Below are 16,398 nucleotides of genomic sequence, written 5' to 3' on the forward strand. Positions count from 1 at the left end.
GGTTATTTGTTTGTATTTACGAGTCTGTTCCAGCTGTATAAGTTAGTAAAAAAGGGCATTGTTTGTTAAATTGAATTATTCGATCTTAATAATAATAATAAAATTTTTGATACTTCCTCAGCCACGGGTGTAAAAAATAGTAATTCAATTCTAGACATAACAGTTAAGACTAAAGTTATTATGACCGGTCAAATAGGCAATTTTTTAAATTTCGTTTAGAATTTTTTACATACAACGTTATTTTAACATCATTTAACTTTATGACTTTCGTTATAGTATACATACAATGAATTTTTGAATATTTCTTTCCTTATCGTTCGTTTTGATATTGATATTCTTGATTTTCGTCTTATTTTGACCTCCAGAATCTCCCATTAAAATTTTTCCCAGGGGTGGTCGAACACTCTGTATGTTTTATCTGCATTCGATATTATAAATATTTTAATACACGAAGCGTCGATAAGTTCAGCGTTAAGCAAACAAAACTAAAATTCCTTTTAGTAACTCGTGTATCGATGTCCAAGTCCCGCGTGTGCTTTCGAGCATCGCTGGAGATTTTAAATGAAATTAATTACATCGGTTAACGTGTTTCGCGCCTCGGCTTTGTTAGCGTGCTGCATGCGAGATTAGCACGAGAGCTCCCGGGCAATTTCGCTTTTTATCGCGTGAAGCGGCAAATTCGCCGGATTTCGGCGCTCTATCTCCCAATTAGCTACGATCGATCGATCGATCGACGGGACGCGAATCTATCAGCCGGCATCGACATCGGATAATAGAACGCGCATTGACGGAACGATCGCGATAGGAGTAAATCGAGAGGCAAAAGCGAGCGGCCGAACACGGTCGGAACGCGGCCGCGGAAAAATATTTCCGCTCGTCGTCGCGTTTAATTGCGACGCGTGTAACGATCGCGATATTCTTCCCGCGGACCGCACCCTCCAGCAGCCCCGGTCACCGGGAAAAATATCGTTCTTCCGCGTCGATCGTCGATTATTAACTCGGTCGGAAATTGTGTCGAGCACGGGAGTCCTCGATGTCTGTCGACTAGGGTGGCCCTTACTTTTTGACTCTCGATTACTTTTTGACGCCCCCCCCGGATTGTGACACTTGGTGAAAAAAAGTTCTGTGCAAAATTTCAGCGAGATTAGACAACAGGAACACGTGCCGCATTTAACTTACAGTTTTTACATTTTTATGATTTTGCGTTAGAGTCGGTTGCACTTGTACCATCTTATACCAAAGTTGTCGACTGATATTTTTTAGTGAAAATTGTTGAGGTTTTTACTGCACAGTGTTTTATATTAATGTTTTATTTATAACAAGTAATGAGAAAAACAATTAGCAGTATGACACGTGTTACATTACATTACAGACTGCTAATCAATAAGTAATTCAGCAGGTGGCGATCGATTACTTGATCTAGTTTATCGACACAAGTGAGATTTACGATTACGTTTTGTCTTGTTACTCCTGACAAAAATTATAATTCCTTATGTCAAACACAACAACGTGTGTGCGATTTTCATTGTTATATTTAGAATCCTATACAATGCAGTGCCTGGACTAGAAAAGTGTAGTACATATTAGTGTACTTGAAAAATGGTTGCTACAACGGATTGCAAATATCCACAAAGACATATATCTAATGGAGACAGACCTGAAGAACGCGGTGGTCAACGAATCGGACCATATGTTTCCATCCAATACATGGGAAACCACGAAACTTAACATAAATAGAGACAGCCTAATTGTAGCAACAACGAAAAATCTAATAAATAGAGCAAAGTCATTTTAAGGACACAGTATAATACACTGTTGAATTCGTCCCCACATCAGCAACAATCCTACGATGTCAAAAACATATGGTGCCATTTAAAAAAGTAAAGATTACCTTGAATGGCATAGACTTTTTTACGTAAAAAGCATTTTTTGAAATTTAATACTAGATACTAAAAAAATGTTGTTTAAAACATTATTACTGTCGACGCTGATCCTTGTCGATCTTTCCGGTTTTCGATTGCTTTGGATCAACTCCGGAAAATTGTCGTGCTTTTAGAAAAAGAAATTAGAGAAAAATACGCGTTCCGCTTGGTTATCCCGTTCGCGATGGATTCCGCGGTCTTGTTCCCGGGAAATCATGAAACTCGGTCCTCGGCAATAAAGCGTAACGCGTTACACGAACGAGGCATTAAGCTATCGATTTGTCGGGAACACAAGCACATCCCCAGCCGCGGGCTGGGTAGACAGACGACCGGTCTCGTCGGGCCGAGAGCCGCGCACGCCGTTTTCTATTTCCTCGCGGATCAGCCGCGCCAGTAAATAGATATGAACCGCCGGTTTCGAAATAAAGCCAATAAGCTCCGCGGCCAGGCGAGGATGGGCGAGAAGACGCCAAGAAGAGAGAGTACCCGTAGTCTCGTCTTTCTTTCTTCTACCGTGGCTGTGTGTGCGGTCTCAGCGGCGAAACGATCTCGCTGTCTTTGTCTGTCGTTCGGCCGTAATATTGCCACCATAATCGCAATTCCGATGGTGTAGCCTCGACCGTCGAGGGCGGAGGGACGCTCGTGGGAAGACTTAGGGGGTTGCGTGGGGTGGACGAACTTTCAGTCTAGCGGAGGGTTCGCGGATCTTAATATATATTGAGCTCTCGTGCCCTCGCACCCCTCGGCCTTGGGGTTAGCTGCAACGGGGCGCACGTATCCTCTTCCTTCGAGGTACGTGCACATCACGTTCTACCGGCCGTTTCACAGGAGCCACCACCTCGGGCACTAGCTCGAGCGCGAGTACGCGATTGGCGGAATCGCGAAAGTTAAATTAACTCTGGGGCCAAGTTGCACGGACCGAGCCAGGGATTCGATCGAGCGCCGCGCACCGCGCCGCGCCTCCTTCGGCCTCGCGAAATGCTTTTTTTTACGGACGAGTCGACGACTCTCGGAGCCACTTTGCAGCCGATATTACTTACGCGATCATCGTTACACGGCCAGTCTGTGTTTTTTCCGAGTCGATCGCGGAATCGCCTAATCGACCCTTTTTACTTCCATGCCCGCTATTTTAAACCGCAACTTTTTATACGATCCCTCGATCCAATCGGTAATTATAACCAATCTTATTTATAGAAGATTCTTCGTATACACGAGATATCTGCGATCCTACGTTTTTCCATTGTATTTCTACCTGTTTCGATCTTTTTCCTACCTTGCCGTTCAAACGTTTTAAGTTGTGATTCTTATTTCATGTGTATTTAACACTAGAACTACTGACAATTATGGTGTATTTATTTGTACGAAAAAAATTAATACGATGACTGCAATGGAAATAAATGTTTATCCGTTCTCTTTATACAAAACTGCGATAAATTTGCAAAAATCTAGTCGAGTTAATTTTTTACAATTTTTATTAGAAATTACAAATCATTTTGACCACTTCTGGTAGTTCTACTGTTAAATACACATGTACACGTATGTACCCAATACTCGTTCAAAACTGCAATATCTAGTTTCTCTAGTAGGGATCAATTGCAATTAGTTTTGGTGAATACACATACCCCCGAAATCCTTCGCACTTTCGAGAAAGAAATTCAGGAAAGTGAACAAAGTCGATAAAATTAAAAAATTTCAAATCATTCTGGAAAAATTATTTTTGGTTGCGGGAGTCAATTACAATAATTTTTGGTGAATACACATACCTCTGAAATCCTACGTACTTTCGAGAAAAAAATTCGTTACCGAAAGTATACTGTGTGGTCGGAAATGTTTCTATAACTTTTTAACGAAACCACAATTAACAGATTAGTGTCCTTGATTTTCGTCTTATTTTGGCCTCTAGAATCTTCCATTAAAATTTTTTCTCAAGGTTGGCCGACCCTCTGTATGACCTGATTTTTTTTGTAAGAAATAATTTTTCATTGAAATTACGTTTGGTCAAAATTTAAGGTCATTACAAGGTCATAGTATAATACACTGCTGTCTTCGTCTCGATATTAACAACAATCTTATGATGTCATAAACATATGGTGCTTGTGCATGTTATCCGGACATATTCTCTTTTCCAACAAAAGTCAAAAGGTGCTCCAAATTTTTTAGCCTGAAGTAGTCTATTATTATTCCTAGTTCCAAATCATCAAGTTCTTCTTCTTGAAATTCTTTACGCTTTATCTCACTATTCTCCTTCATTGAATCTATACAAAAAAGCTGTGATATAATCAAATATTTTAACAACCCGAATTCTATTCCCGAATTTCTTTCAAAATTCTACTTCGCGTATCCTGTAACGTATCCTGTTTCACGCCTTTAATGCACGTCGCGTTGTCAGTTCGATTCCTTGGATTACAGTCTATTAATTGCAAAACTTTGCAACAATAGTGTAGCATTATCGTGGATCTCGTCCTAAGTATCCTATAGAACTCAGCAGGTCATGACTCTCGATATGTATCCTTCTTTCTCTGCCATTCGTTCTGGTTCGCGCATAGTTCCATAAGACTCCATCTTGGGCCTCTTATTATTCAGTACCTACATAGCCGAATTACTTACTGTCAGTCATTATTCTTCCTCGCACACGTACGCCGACAATATGTAAATGATTAACACATACAGCCCATTCGATGCTTCTTCTACTAAACGTGAAATTGAATATGATCTACGCATTATTGCTCACTGGTCTATAGCTCATGGTCTAACGATAAGTCTCAACCCTACGAGCACTCCCTTCCATCCTTGGCCTTATTGTGGATCCTTGGAATTTCATACTTCGCATTTCTGTTATGCTTAAAATCGCTCGATTTTCCACTTATGTATATTTTATCTCTCATAAACAAATTCGATCGCAAGTATAACCATGTTCTAATTCTAAGGACTTTACTCAGGTGCCTTTCAAATTAATAATAATGGACATTGTTGAATTGATTGAATGCAATTCTATACTTTGTTAATAAATAAAAAAGGTATTAATACTAAACCTACTGATACTTCAAGTATACTCATTCTCTCTTACATCGCAAATTTTTTCTTAAAGTATGCATTTTTAAAATCTGTACAAAATTATTTGATACTTTTATTCTAAATGTGCATACTTCGTACTTTCACTTCATATGGAAAATTTACACACTATGTCGAAACTTTTTAATTTTCATCGGATAGAGGATAAAACATTCTTGAAAAGGAATTTTGTTTCAAGTTGATACCATAGTTAATTTTGGAGAAAACAATTATTTACGAAAAATGTTGGCACAGTAATTACGTAGACATCCTGTATACAAATTTATATTCATTTTCAATTAAATAAACAATTTATAATCCAGTTTTATTGCACATCAGTCGTATAATCAATTGCCAAAACTTCTTTGGGTGCATAGAGTCAAAGCAGATTTTAAAATAAACATAGAAAACAGTATACATAGTAATAGTGGATATATTCGACGGATAGGGGATGAAGAACCCTTTAAAATGAAACTCGTTTCGAGTTGATAGCGTAATTAGTTCCGGAGATATAAGGATTCGAAGCGTTTGTTTACTTTTCATTACTGACGTCGCGGGTCAATGACCGCGCGTGTAAATAGTAAACAGTGCGTAATAAATTCTTGGAAACACTACGTCACTCAGTGATTCGGTCACGATTCACGTGCAAGAGAGAGGTTTGATGCATTAGACGGAGACAGACAGTCAAATTAAAAAAATTATCCCTTCACATAAATTACGATATTTCCAAAATGGAAAATCAGATCGACATAAACTAAAAACCATTTTAAAGAGGAAGCTTTGCCGCTTCTAATAGTCATGGATAAAACACTAGTAATTTTGGAACTGTACACGTGTAAATTTTAACTATTTTTAATATGCGTTGTTAGACTATTTTAAGACAGTGGAATCTGACGATTCTCTTTTTTCATCTTTGCTATATGTATGTTTCCTATTTACATTGGAAGCTCACTAGAATTTGATACAAAATTTTGTCCGGTTGTTTATAAAAAAATATAAATCATTCAATCGGTAAACTTTAAAGTTTTTTTTCTTTTTTTGCAAAGTTACGACGACGTAAAGCAAATCCTACATTTTCGCTATTTAATACGAAATCTGATTTATGTCGTCGTCATTAGTGGTACTCAAGATATATCAGGAGGAGGTTGTACGGTCGAAGTTACATAAGAGTGGAATGTGTGGAAAAAGTATGTAATAAGCGTAGCATGTGTGTGAAAAACCTCTGAAAAAAATATGAAATAGGCGTGAAATTTATACCGAGTTCGTAGATTGGAAGTACTGCCACTAGTTTCAGAAGCATGGCTGGGGAAATCGCTTTAAAGCGTTTAACATTTACAGTGATTTTTTATAAAGTTATAAAACTTTTAAGTAATTTTGTTGTGAGGCGCAGTGGATTGATATGAATAATAATTGTGAATAATAATTGTCTAACTTATTTCACATTATTTTCAGTCGAATGCAATTAAACTCACCTATATCATACTATATACTATCGCACATAACAGGAAATATGAGTACTCTGATCTGCCATTATATTTATTCTGATTGTAGTTAAAAATAGTGCAAATAAAATTCTATGGAAAATTATATCAAGTTTTAGCGAATGACACCAGTTTATAATATTCAGATAATAACTTTGTATTCTTTTCATTTTCTTTATTTTGTAAACAAAATAAAATAAACTTCACTATGCTCGAATTATCTTAAGTTCTTCTACTTTTAGTATATTGTTTTCGTGGATGGAATAGTAGAAGTGTACAGGGTGTATTTGGTAATTGTGGCGGTTTAATACTCGATTCCAAGCGAAGTTAGGAAATTTTACACTGTTCACAAATCCATTCACAAATGCATCGAGGTTGTGGCAAAGTGCAATGACACATTCTTTGAAGATGATTTACTTTTACTAATGTAACTGTTTCGAATACAGCCGTAAATTAATTGTCTTCGTCCCATATACTGTCAGTGTTGGAAAAATTTTGTTTATGATTAACGAATAAAATTTTCAAATTCATTCTAAAACTAGATTTAGCCTCCGGCTTTGATCGTTTAAATATCAGTTTAAAACATTCATTTATAGATTCTAATTTATGGATGTCTACAAACGAAACATAAATGGAAGTTAATTTAAGAATGAATCTAAAATTTTTATTCGTTAACTGCGAATAAAATTTGCCCACCTCTGTATACTGTTTATGTTCTGACAGTTGTTCAGTCGATCACAGACAAGAATTGTTGACTATTTAGTATCTATAATATAGTATGATAATCTATCAAGAACATAGTCGTCTTAAATTTTTATCTGTTATTGTATATTCTATTCCAATTACTACGTATAGCTGTGCCTCGCCTTTGTAACTTATCTGTATATTATAAGTAGTATACTCTGGCGCAAGAAAGACATATTATTATTCTTTGTCACACGATCTTTCCGTACAAAGGTGCGAGAAGGGCCGATGATAAAGAACAAAGAGATTTGAGAATAAGCATTGCATGCATGTTTTTTTAATGAAAATTTGTATCCATTGGTGCAGTCCCCTCCCTTGCAAAGGTCGGTACTACCTGAGGAGGACACTCGTATTATTGCACCCCGTGAGCGTCTCGCTTTTTTTCTCCGAACCTCAAGCTTAGCAAAAAACCGTCAAGCTAAGAACAGCATTTTCGTTTTGTAAAATTACATTAATTAAATACATACTTAGGTCGAAACTCTGTCGTATTTATTTAGCAAATAAATATTCAACAGAGATCGATTAACGTCTCGTTGACGTCTCCGTAATGAAAGTACGACGTTCGCTGCGCGGATGTCTGTTTCGAAACCGTATAAAACATTTCATCTGATAAAGTTATACGATACGTCCTGTATATCCATCGGATTAGCCCCGAAATATTAGATGGGCGAAAGAACAGAGGGAAAGGCGAGTCGTTTCTTTTGAAGGAAGCGGTATATAGGAGTAGTTCGTCGCGTAGATGAAGAAGGGACAGGCGAACAAGTACACATATGTGTTTCCCAACGAGCCGGCACCCTTCGTAGAATATAAGGGTGGTTAGGCCGGCCACCAATCGCGAACTCGATGCAGCCGTTTTATTCGGCACCCTCGGCCCGATACAGTTCGAAGAAAGTGGGTAGAAACACCATTTAAGGAACATTTCCACGGGTCTCGGGCGTTAACCGAGATTTTTCTCCGTACGGGGGATGGGACTTGTACGCGGAAAGGGAGGAAACAGCCAGGCGAGAGAATGGAGGGACGGACGAGCGCGATCGGGTGAGAATTTATTCCCGGATTATTCTTTGCCGGGGGATCGTCGCGTCCTGCCGGGAATAGGACAAATCGTCCTCTTTCTACGGATCGAAAACGTTGCGAAGCAATTTCCAGCCGTCAGATTTATGATCGGGAGATCGACTTCTGGCAGCCGGGATCTCGGCGAAAAATTCGATTACGACCGCGCCCGCTGGTATTTCGATTCATCGCACGTGGAAAAATCGCCGATAATCGCGTCAGGCCAGAGGACGAATCCGGTAGGCGGTCGTCGGCCGGGGCCAGAGAGCTCGATGCGCGTTTTCGATCGAAAGGAAACTTGGGCTCGTCCACGCCTCTCCCGTTTTCGCGCTGTCCGCCCAGACAGACGTATTCCGAAGCTCGTCGCCGAAGGAATTTACCGGTTGTCTCCGCGCGCTTGGGGTGTCACCGATGACGACGACTCGCGTCCATCGATAGCCATCCATCCATAATGAGCCTAACCGGCGTCGTAATATTTCGAGTTAGCTACGGCGTGTCGTCAGTGTCGCGTGTCGGAAGGGCTGAACGCGCCAATGACCGTCGCCCCTGACGAGACGGCACGTCACACGCTGTAACGAGGAGGGCTGCTCAGCCACGTGGGGCTGAAAACTCGTCCGTGCCAGACTTTCTTTCCAACCTTCGACTTTACGGCGAACCCTTACTCGTTCTTACGCTTGATACCGTCTGAGGCTTCTGGGCGTAAGCCGTGTTATCGGGACGCATCTCCAAAAGAATCTACCATCGTTCCCGTTTCGCTAACTACATTTTAACCCTTGTGCCAATAATCGACTACCCTTTTCCATCTTTTTTCAATTTTTCATCTTTTTATTCAGATATTAATAAATTGCTCTTGATTCTTCATTCTCTGGACGATTCTACGTTGCTATGCCCTTTCAAATAAGTTTACTAGATTATGCAGGGTGTTACGCATTTTTCCGTACACGCTTCAGCAGTGCGTTCTACAAGTAAAACTGTTAGATTATGGAAATTCGAGTATGGGGCTAATCGTGACATCTGTTATCATACAATAGACATTGTATTGATGCCATCTTGGCTTTATAAAAGTGCTGTGCACATTGTCGACCTCTCTGTACAGTCTTGTATCGGCAGCTAAAGCGAACAATATACAGACATTGTATATAAAGTGTTGTGAATATACAATTGTGATTTCGTCAATTATTATTTCACCAACCAACAAAAACTAAGACTAAAATTTTATATAATAAAAAATCTATAAATGCTTTGTTAAGAAGTTATACTTTAACAAAGCATGAAGCGTTGGTACAAGCAACTGTAAATCGGTAACGTCTTGATCTGATATATCTGTATGAGAGTTTTTTTAGTCTTTTTGAGACCATCTGTTCTGATAAATCGAGAGAAACATTTCTAAAGTTTTGTATACCTATAACAATGACACAGCCATAACTTCGTCAATTCTAGTAGTTCAGGCATAAGGTGTTTGCAGATATATTTTTTAAATTATATTCTTTAAGAGAGTACTCAGAATGAAGAAACTTTCTGTATATAAATTAATCTTTGGCGATAAACGTTATCAATTGTCAACGATTAATATGAAAAAAATGATTATTTTTTATTGTCATATAAATTATAATAGTAAATAGCACTCATGAACCTAGTAGTAATAAGCTTAAAGCCACTATTATAATACATTTTCAATACATTTACTACATGTTTTTTACACATATTATATTTCTGCATACGTATATATCAACATATTTTAAACGCATAAAAATCCGCAGTGTAAACATAATACATCAGAAGAGGGTGATTCTACATAAAAGAGCAAATAAAAAATGACGGATAAAACTTGGTCGTTTGAGGCTTCGTTTTGAGATAATTGAATTTAAAATTTTGTCGGATATGCTTGCGATTAAATATAAGTTGCTTCTATATGTCTGCCTACCACCCACTGATTCTACTTACGCTAAAGTCCAAGTCGTACTCTCTTGCACGTATTTACAATGAATTCTTTTCTAGTGACATCGAATTCTTCCATGAAACGACGAATTGGCAGAATTTGATCGATTCTGTTGATAATAAATTAAACAAAATGCATGTATTTCCCACTTCTGGGAAATATTTTAATGGGGGATTCTAGAGGCCAAAATAAGACAAAAATCGGGAATACCAATTTGTTGATCGAGGCTTTGTTAAGAGGTTATTAAAAAATTTCAAATCATTTTGGAAAAATTGTAATTGTTATTGTAATTTACTCCTGCAACTAAAAATAATTTTTCCAGAATGATCTGAAAATTTTTTTTTTCGCCGAAACTGTAGGCAACCCCTTGTCGATTTTTCTTAATAATTAGTTTTCGATTTTTAATAATTTTGTTTGATGCCCTACAGAAAAGTTGTCTAATACTTTTTTGAGCTCTATATGAAGAAAGTTTCATCCAAATATATTCACTATTGTAGGAGTTATGGCTGTTTGAAAATTGGGCCATTTTTATGGGGGTTTTCTCATTTTGCGGGGTCAAGGATCAACTTTTCGAATGTTTTGCGATTTCTACATATTCTTCATCAAAATACGCGTTGTTTACCGTTTGAAAAATGAAAATCGTCCAATTTGTTCAGAAGTTATGATGTTTTAAACATTCGCATGAAATTTCAGGGTAACATTTCTGGCCAGTCATTATATTTTCGGTAAGGAATTCTTTTCCCGAAAATGCGTAGGATTTCGGGGGTATGTCTATTCACCAAAAATGATTGTAATTGACCCCCGCAACCAAAAATATTTTTTTCAGAATGATTTGAAATTTTGTTATTTAATTTTGTTAATAACTTTTTAACGAAGCCTCAATCAAGAAATTGATATTCTTGATTTTTGTCGTATTTTATATTCTAGAATCTTTCATTAAAATTTTTCCCAAGGGTGGCCGAACACCTTGTATAAGCCAACTTCAACGTAGTAATATTCTCAGAATTTTACAAATATCTCCGAAACTAAAACCGACCGGTGATTATACGTATAATCCAAACTTATTTAAAATGCCAAGCTCTGTACCATATTTGAAATTCATCGAAATCGATGAGGAGGCCCGAATAACAATCGATACGACAGTTCATCGTTTAAACTTGTTGTCGGCTATTATTATATTTCCGTGAAGTCTTGCGATTCGTTTAAGAACGGCTTAGACCCGGAAACCAGAAACGGTATCAACCGAGTTCTTCTTACCCAGACCGTGAAAGCCTCAAATACCTCGGACGTCCTCGCTTTCGTTTTCGCAAGAGGTCTGTCGATTCTCGAAAACATACGGACTGTTTGGGAACGCAATTTACTCCGACGTCGGAAACGAAGGAGGCAACAGTCAGACAGACGGACAGACAAGCCGAGCCAATAAAAGGAACAGGGCGGCAAGAAGAACGAGACTCGGCAAGATCCAGCGGCGCGCGAGTAGCGTGGAGTTCGGGAGTGTGAATGGAGTCTGGTCCAAAGATACACCGAGCGATATCCCAGTGCTATTTCGAGTCGGGCGGCGAGTGTCGGCGCGTAAGGGGCGTAGCCGGGCAATGATCGTGAGGCAGACGGGCCGGCACGTCGTTTACGGGCTAGCTGCAACGAGCTCCGATCGAATCGTGGGGTGAAATTGCGGATCGCGTCCTCGATCGTCCTGCATACTCGATGTAATTTTTCTCTTCCTGTTCGATGCACCCCTCGTCGCTCGATAGCGATTCTGGAGGGGGAGGACGCCCGCGGCCGGAACTGATCTTATGCTAATTCGAAAGGGAGAAAAATTCGCGTCTCGTTACGTTCATTTGTCGTCCCCGTCTATATTCGATGGGGCCGAAAGAGAGAGAGAGAGAGGGAGAGAGACGAACGCCTTTATAAAATCGTCACGAATTAGCCGGGCGCAGGGCTGCGAGGGTTGGCTTTAATATCGAAGGACCTGGACGGTCGGGGCCCTCGACGCACGCCCCTGGACCTGTCAGTTTGACGTATCGCAGTCGCAGGAATCCATTATATAGTCAATTACTCGTCGTGACAGCGAACGCGCACACGGCCGAGGCATCTGACTGACGCCCTTCAGTGCACTCGCAAGGCATCGATACGTCCGAACGAGCGAGTTTCGACGCGCTCGTGTTCGCGCGAGGTCGACGCAACAGTCGAATGTTTTAATCAGTGATAAAAACGGAAAAACAAAAAAAAAAGCTATTCTCTCCGGACCCCGAGAACTCAACAGGCATTTGGACGATTCGCTAAAGTTAGGCACACGCGCGACGCCATCGCTTGCTCCGCCGTCGTCCGCCTTCGAAACCCTAGGGACGTTCGAGGAATTTCGATAGCCGGTCGACTAAGACGAGCGACGGGCGCCGTAGTCGGGTGCGTTAATTAAAATTCGCGGGCCCGTCGTGGATCCCAATAAACTGAAGGAAATATTGCGCCGGACTCCGAGAGCCGACTGGGAAGAGTCAAGCAATTTCTGCGACGAGGTTGCACGGCAGGTTGCATGCAGCGAGCCGGAACCCTCGATCGAACCTCGTTAACTATTTGAACTGGTTAATGGCGGCGTCTCTTGCGCGCGGTCGCTCCGGTAGACGCGATATTTGGATAATAATCGAGTCCTCGGTTCGGTACACGAGCCGTATAATGGCCGTCCAGATGGTACGCAGCGAAACGATCTTCACCTGCCGGCGAACGGCTTTCCTACGACCATTGTTCGGGCCCCGTTCCCCCTCTACCGCCGCGACCTTTGACGCCCCGAGTTATTTCACCGAGATTGCCTTTCGATTTGGCGAAATATCAACGCGAGACAGCGTCTCCTGGCTCGCGGTCGAACAATGGGCGGGCTCGAGGAGACTACTTTGGATCCGTATCGTCTGCCGCGGGGTACGGCCGGCCGAGGGGATTATTAAATTAAAAATACAATTTCCCGGTTAACCAACCGTTTTCCCCGAGCCGGCCGACTCGGCTCGAATATTTTTTCAGCGGCTCAGCCCGGCGGACAATGCCGTCTCGTCTTGAGTAGATATCGCACGCGCTCGCTCGCCAGCCAGATAGAAACGACGAAAAAATGCACCACCGGAAGGGAGAGAAGAAAACCGGACGAAGTTAGGAAAAGGTCGACAACGCCGGAGACGAGCAGAGCAGAGTAGACCGGAGCGGAGCACCGGCCATCCCTTTTCTCGGCCCCGGAGAAATTGAGTTTCCGAGTTCGCTTTTCCCCGGGGGTGGCGGTCTCGTGGCCCGTTCGACGCGACGGGCTACCACCTTTATCGTCGTAATGAAACTGTGCTTATGATAATCCAACAATGGAACAATGTGGGTAACGACCGAGGGTACGCTTCAGTCACAATGGTCCGCGACTATGTGCTCTCACCTAGGAAGAAAGACAACGAGAAGAGAGGAGAAGAGAGAAGCTGGGACAAGCCGTTGCCAGAAGAGGGTCTGGTCTCTTCTCTCCTCCGGGTTTCGGCTCCCGAATCTTAATTAGGAATTTCACGAGGGCTCGACCAGCCACCCTGCGCGCTGCGTCCTCGATCTAAGAAAACGAAAGAGGGCACCGTCAAAAAAAAAGAAAAAAATAATGTCGTCTCGGCACCCCTGTCCGATCGTTGCGTAGATAAGCTCTTTGGAGATAGCGCGATCATTGCGGGGGAAACGAGAAAGGGTTCCTCCTGCCGCTCCTCTTTTTCTCCGGACGTTCTACCATACTCGCGAACAGAGGACTTATTCTTCCAGTCTATAGAAAAGTTCAGAAAGATTATTCCAAGAAATGAGATTGTAGAATTACTTTGTATTTTGTTCAGTGTGTCCATGTATCCACCGGATGAAGAATGATTCTGGAAATGTCGCCGGGTGGTAGCTGTCACAACAAATTTTACTAGATAAAATTGCTGGAGAAAACACGTATGTATTGATACGTACGAGGGTCGCTCGATAAGTTAAGAGACAAACGTTCTGGATCAGATAATATTAGGTCGTCCGATATGTTCGTGTCGAGTTCTGTATTACAACTAGACTGCGGATGTTTATACATTTATGGGAAATTTTAATTCTCAAAAAACTACACAATGCACTTAATATGCAAAAATATAAGAAATACTTAAAGTAAGATATATTCTATTTAGAGGTTGAGACAACTCTCTACAAAGCTCCTATGTCAATAACTCTCCCTCTCCTTACTTTGACAAAGTCATTAATCGTCCTTATAAAACTTTTTTGATTCTTTATTAAAATGTACTTCAACGCTATTTATTAAAACGTTGACATTTTTAAATTGTTTACCCACTAATAAAACTGGAAATCTTTCTATTTTTTATCTCTAGTTATTAAGTGGTTTAGAGAAAAGTTGGTTTTATTATATACCAGGTATGTAAATATGAAACCGGAATTTTTCTACAGAAAATACACGTTTATTGTATAAAAATGGTAAAAAATACTTTATTCGAAGTATTGCCCATCACTAGCAATACATTTTTCCCATCTCTCTGACAATTTGTGGATGCTACGCCAAAAAACTGTTTCTCTTTTGAGGCAATCCAGTCATCGAGCCATTGTCGTACATTTTCGTAAGATGTGAAGTGCTGCTCAGCTAGTGCGTGTCCCATCGATGCAAATAAGTAATAATCAGATGGAGCAAAGTCTGGTGAGTAAGCCGCATGCGAAAGTATTTTCCACCTAAACGCCTCAATCGTTTCCTCGACCAGTTTTGCTGTATGTGATGGTGTATTATCATGAAGTAAAATCATTTTGTGTTGCCTTTTTTTATTTCCGGTCGTTTTTCACGCAAAGCTTGATTCAAATCGATCATTTGTTGTTGGTAGCGTTTAGTATCTATAGCGATTTGGCCTTGCAGTCGATGTCGATGGTTCGCGTGGAGTTACCCATGATCTTTTACGCTTAGGATTCTCGAAATATATCCACTTTTCATCGCCAGTCACAATTCAATGGAGAAATGACTTTCTTTTGTACCTGGCGAGCAGCATTTCGCATGTGGCTTTTCGGTTTTCCTGCTGTCTTTCATTCAGTTCATGTGGAACCCATTTTCTCATTTTTTGGATCTTTCCCATGGCTTTCGAACATATGGAGACGGCTTCTCATGTCACGTTTAATTGATTCGTGAGTTGTTGTTGTGTTTGAGCGTCATCCTCATCCAACAATAATTGCAACTCGCTGTCTTCAAACTTTTCCGGTGGTCTTCCACGTTCTTCGTTTCTCGCCACTTTCTCAAAATCGCCACTTTGAATTTTTTAAACCACGCAAAGCACTGTGATTTACCAAGAGCATGCTCACCGTAAGCTTCGACAAGCATTCGATGGGATTCTGCAGCGGTTTTCTTCAAATCATAACAGAACATCAATGCTGTCCGCAAATCGTAGTTTCCAGGCATAAAATTCGACATGCTCAACGCTATTAAAAACTATGCTATTGTATGAAACTTGTATTGTTGTGAGTTGCAAATCCTTATCACATGTCAAAACAAAAGAATGGTGTCAATGAAACGGTCTGAAGGTAACAACATTAACAACTAGCGCCACGTATGGGGAAATTCCGGTTTCATATTTACAGATCTGGTATTAACAAATATAGCATAACAACAAGAAAATTTCGTTCCGTAAGTAAATGTGTATTTCATACTTCGAAGTGTAACGCAATACCTATTTATTTCAAATTTCTATGAATTGTTGATGTTGTTTAAAATTTCTGAAATCCCCTGAACTGACAAATTTTATTTGTTTTCTACTATATTACAACTTTTATCCTCGTCAATTTAAAAATATCAAACAGCACGAACTTATGGAACGACTTAATAGTAAAGTACAAATACTGCGATAGTGAAAAAACGGAGAGGTTTCCGGAGAAAAGGACTGCTTTTTTTGCAAGACAACGCTCGCCCTCGTACTGTACACTTAACGCTTGAAACGATCGAAAAATTAGGCTGGGAAATTCTGCTACACCTGCCGTATAGCCCACACCTCGCCCCCTCAGATTTCTTTTTATTCGACTCTTTGAAAGATTCATTGCGTGGAAAGTAGTTTCGAAATAACGAAGAAGCTAAGGCAAATTTGCAACAGTAGCTTCGGTAGTGAGATAAAGAATTTTTTGCTACAGTCATAAAAAAGCTAGTAGAGCGATAGGACAAATACATAAGCATAGCAGGGGATTATATTGAAAAGTAGAAAAATTA

At 40.3% G+C, this 16,398-nt stretch overlaps 1 protein-coding gene across 1 annotated transcript in view; it reads right to left on the minus strand.

The window, feature by feature from the left end:
- The window catches only part of LOC122403105 (ephrin type-B receptor 1-B), a 174,044-nt gene that overhangs the window by 16,495 nt on the left and 141,151 nt on the right, over positions 1 to 16,398 (minus strand). The window lies entirely within an intron of this gene.

The sequence above is a fragment of the Colletes gigas genome, unplaced genomic scaffold (genome assembly GCF_013123115.1).
Source record: "Colletes gigas isolate AHSC1104 unplaced genomic scaffold, ASM1312311v1 Colletes_gigas_Sc00044, whole genome shotgun sequence".
Taxonomy (NCBI): domain Eukaryota; kingdom Metazoa; phylum Arthropoda; class Insecta; order Hymenoptera; family Colletidae; genus Colletes; species Colletes gigas.